This window comes from Salvelinus alpinus, unplaced genomic scaffold, assembly GCF_045679555.1.
Source record: "Salvelinus alpinus unplaced genomic scaffold, SLU_Salpinus.1 scaffold_41, whole genome shotgun sequence".
NCBI classification, from domain to species: Eukaryota; Metazoa; Chordata; class Actinopteri; order Salmoniformes; family Salmonidae; genus Salvelinus; species Salvelinus alpinus.
Window position 1 is genome coordinate 894,693 of NW_027255982.1, and position 4,805 is coordinate 899,497.

General features: G+C 43.5%; 1 pseudogene; it reads right to left on the bottom strand.

Annotated features, from left to right (window-relative positions):
• Positions 1-3,601: 3,601 nt before the first annotated feature.
• LOC139567056 (dCTP pyrophosphatase 1 pseudogene) lies at positions 3,602-4,787 on the bottom strand (annotated as a pseudogene).
• Between the last annotated feature and the right edge of the window lie 18 nt (positions 4,788-4,805).

A 4,805-nucleotide genomic window follows, 5' to 3' on the forward strand; every position in this document is an offset into this window, starting at 1 on the left:
AAACAGAGAGTAGCAGCAGCGTGAAAGAGGGGTCTGGGTAGCCCTTGGATGAGCTGTTCAGGAGTCTTATGGCTTGGGGGTAGAAGCTGTTAAGAAGCCTTTTGGACCTAGACTTGGCGCTCCGGTACCGCTTGCCGTGCGGTAGCAGAGAGTAAAGTCTATGACTAGGGTGGCTGGAGTCTTTGACCATTTTTAGAGCCTTCCTCTGACACCGCCTTGGGACTTGGGAAATAAGTGTGATGAATAGAAGAAAGATGCATTGCAGCCTCTTTTGCCTGAGTCAGAGCTGCATTGTCATTCAGCTGGGGTATTAGTTATAGCTTCAGGAAAGGGTAACAGAAACATTCATTTGCTCCTCATGATTACTCACTCATACCCAATGCTTTGGGGGTCATGAAGAAACAACACAAGGAAACCACAGTCAGTATACCAAATCACAACTATTTCTCAGTTTTACAAATGTAGGCAAGAGCTCTCCAAAACCTTGTCTCAGACAGAGAACTTCTCTTGCTCTGTCACTGTGGCTGCGGGTAAAGACCCAAACTCCCCAACTCTCAGAGAAATAACAGGTACCACAAAGCTGAGCTATAGGGGAGAGCGGGGTAAGTTGAGCCAAAGGGTTAAGTTGAGCAACCCGTGTTTCTAGGAAACCATACACAAAATTAATTAATTGACCAAAAAGGTAATCCTTTCATGGAGTCAATGAAGGAAGAAACCACATGGAAAAAGAGGTAAGCAAGTTAGGTCTAAAAAGTCAAACTAATTTATTGTGTTAGAGACTGCAGGTTTTCTGTTCTACCTGATAATGAATTGCACAAGCCTGGTGTCTCAGGTCTAAATCAGTCCCTGATTAGAGGGGAACAATAATAACAAGCAGTGGAACTGGCTCCGAGGTCCAGAGTTGAGTTTGTTAGACGTTTCATGACACTTTTATCTAAACCAAAGTAGATAATTTTAAGATTGTTCTATACAGCAGCTGGGGTCTCTATAAGCTTCAATATGAGCTCATAAACCTAGCATGAAAGTGCATCCTTGTAGCTGTGTGGACTAATATAGTCAAAATGTTTGCCTTGGGGTAAGTTGAGCCAATGGCCATGTGGTAAATTGAGCTAAATTAAGTGTTTTCTTCCCAGGTGTAATGTAAGGCATTATTGCTGCGATATGAGGTAACAACTGGGCCTGGCATATGTTAAAAGTTTGAAAAATGATAAAGACAAAAAGTGATTGTTTTGAATTGTGTTTGGGAAATAGAGATAGACATGTTTTTAAAAAGGTAGTAGTAATATTTCATTCAGTACATACATTTGTAGGTGGCTTAAGTTACCCTGTCCCTCAGCTCAATTTACCACATACCCAGGGTAAATTGTGCCAAGACACCACTTTTTTTGGACAAGGTATATTTACATGGATACACAACCTCCTGAAATATATGTAGATATCTGTTAGGGGCCTCCCGAGTGGTGCAGTGGTATAAGACACTGCATCGCAGTGCTAGCTGTGCCACTAGAGATTCTGGGTTCGAATCCAGGCTCTGTCGCAGCCAGCCGCGACCGGGAGACCCATGGGGCAGCGCACAATTGGCCGAGCATCGTCCAGGTTAGGGGAGGGTTTGGCCAGCAGGGATGTCCTTGTCCCATCGGTCACTAGCAGGTCCTGTGGAGAATACTATATTTCCCTTGGCAGAGTGATGATGAATGTAATTTTTTTTACATTTAACCTTTATTTAACTAGGCAAGTCAGTTCAGAACAAATTCTTATTTAGAATGACAGTCTACCCTGGCCAAACCAGGACGACGCTGGGACAATTGTGTGCCGCCCTATGGGACTCCTAATCACGGCTGGATGTGATACAGCCTGGATTCGAACCAGGGCCTGCGATGCAGTGCCTTAGACCGCTGTGCCACTCATTTAATCCCACTCTCCCCTAGCAGCCATACTGAATAGCAATGAAGGAAGCAATGTGGTCGAAGGAACATTACTTCCTGATTCACAAGAGACAACCCACCCCTTCGGCTGTGAGAGATTGATTCCACCCTGCTACCTGCCTGGGACATTTCCACACAAATTGAATAGTACTAGCAAACCAAGAATGTGTCAGCCAGGCCCAGGAGTTATGCTGCTATAGGCTCACACCATGCTAGAAAATGAAAATAAATTGTGCATCGTATCTCGGGAATGTTTACCTCAGGCTATGGGGTATGCTATGGTGCAGCAAATCAACACAGAGTGCCATGGTTTCAATTTGGTCAGTGCTATTTGGGATCCTTGGGAAGTCCCTACCCCTTAACCCTTACCTAACCTAACCTAGCACGGACCGTTTCAATATAGGCTCATCGAGGCTGAACACAATTTGTTTAGAGCAGTTGCTCTAAGGTGTATTATAAACTTCAGAAATAGGAGAGTCCATAAGTGAAAATACAGCCTGGACCCAGATCTGTTTGTGCGGACTTGGCGTGACTATGACTATAGTAGTTGGCAGAAATAAATCAGGGACCAGGCTAGTCAAACTAGGGGGCCCTAAATGTATTCATATCCTGAGCAAATACAGTCAATTATCAGTGTTGATGGTACATCAACATGTCATTTTAGAGAATTTAGCAGTATGTCCAACCGGCCTCACAACCGCAGACCACGTATATGGTGTTTTGTGGGCAAGCGGTGTGCTGATGTCATTGTGAACAGAGCGCCCCATGGTGGCGGTGTGGTTATGGAATGTGCAGGCATAAGCTACAATGAACACAATTGCATTTTATCTATGGAAATGTGAATGCATTTCTGAGGCCCATTGTCGTGCCATTCATCTGCCGCCATCACCTCATGTTTCATGATGTTAATGCACAGCCCCATATCTCAAGGACCTGTACACAATTCCTGGAAGCTGAAAACGTCCCAGTTCTTCCATGGCCTGCATACTCACCCACTGAGCATGTTTTGGATAGACGTACGACAGTATCCAGCAACTTCGCAAATCCATTGAAGAAGAGTGGTACAACATTCCACAGGCCACAATCAACAGCCTAATCGACTCCATGTGAATTTGTTGCGCTGCATGACGCAAATGGTTGTTACGCCAGATACTGACTCCACGCCCCTACCCTTTAAAAAAAAAGTATCTGTGACCAATAGATGCATATGTGTATTCCCAGTCATGTGAAATCCATAGATTAGAGCCTAATGAATTTATTTCAATCAACTAATATCCTAATTTAATTGCAACTCAGTAACATCTTTGAAATTGTTGCATTTATATTTTTCAGTATACATGTAGCTCATTAAACCATCGGATGTGTCCAAATATACATTGGCTAGCCTTCATATTGAAGGCTATTCATATTCAATTCATATTGGATCACTAACCATAGGCCTGGAGCCATGAAACACTACTGTTTAACAGACTGCTTATCAAAATGAACAGCTACAAGAGTAGCTCACTAATTTCCCCATCTCCCATAGTAGCGTTGTGTGTGTGTGTTAATTTCCCCATCTCCCATTGTAGCTCATTTCCCAGGGAAGTAAATAAGGCAAAAGTGATTAAATCTGATTGACAAATGCATTACAGAGTCAATATAAATAAATTTCATAGCATCTGCAGGACAGCAAGTATAGTTGAAGGCACTTTTACTTTTGGGCGGAAGATTCTATCAGTCGCACACATGCATTAAATTTAAAGCAACAAAAGAACATAGCTTCCATCGATCATTGACAACAATATGGATTTAAGAGATTTAAATGTAGTTACTCATACTATGAAGAAATAAAATGTACTTCTTACAAGGGCCTATACATTTGACTTTGGGGAACAGTTAAAATGACAAACCATCAGAGGGAAGTCCAAAGATGAATAACCATATAGTTAAAGAAAAACACTGGAATTAAAACGCACTTTATAAAACTAAAAGCAGCTAATGGCAGTTTGACCAACTAATGAGATACAGTAGTGCCCTAAATAAAAGATTGTATAAACATTCTCCATTGCCATTAACTGAAGTTGAACAGTATTTTTCAGTTCTTGTCTAATTTGTAAATGCAGGGGTGTGTTCATTACGCCAATTGGGCATTACAGCATGCAATCGCTCAGTCCTTGTATTCAGTGTACTTCTTAGACGAGCCATGCACCTTGCTGGCAGGGTACTTCAGCCTATTTAGGGCCATTTTGCGCAGCACTGCTTGGGGTAAATCGATATGACATTTCTCGGCCAGCTCAACTAGGTAGATGAGGACGTCGCTGAGTTCATGTGCCAGGTGCTCGCGCTCGGAGTCGGTCCAGCCGGGAAGTCCTTCGGTCACCTCGCCACGCCACTGGAACAGCTCAGATACCTCGCCCACTTCTCCGACCATAGCTAGCAGGAGGTTGCGGGGTTGGTGGAACTGGTTCCAGTCTCGCTCGTCAGTAAATTCCGCTTGCATCCGTCGTATGTCATCGATGGTAGGTTCGGCAGTGAAAGAGAACGTATCAGTTGGGGTTCTTCTCTTAGTTCCATTTTGCTTAGCAGCGTGGATTTCTGCCTCGCCGTTTTCACAGGCTATGTTTGACTTGCTAGGAGTGCCATTGGTGTGTTTAGCTTCAGATGGGGCCACCGTCTCTCCGTTCAGTCCATGCACTCCATCGCCGTTCATTGTCATGTCAATTTTACACCAAACTATTGCACGGATCAACACTTAATTCGCTGTTAAAAACCAACCTTGACAACAATATGGGAAAACTCCCGCCACAAATACGCTGCTAGTTGTAGCCGGAAGGTGTAACATAAATCGCCGGAAATTCGAAACATGGGTTGCATTAAAATGTGGTACATTGTGGGGTG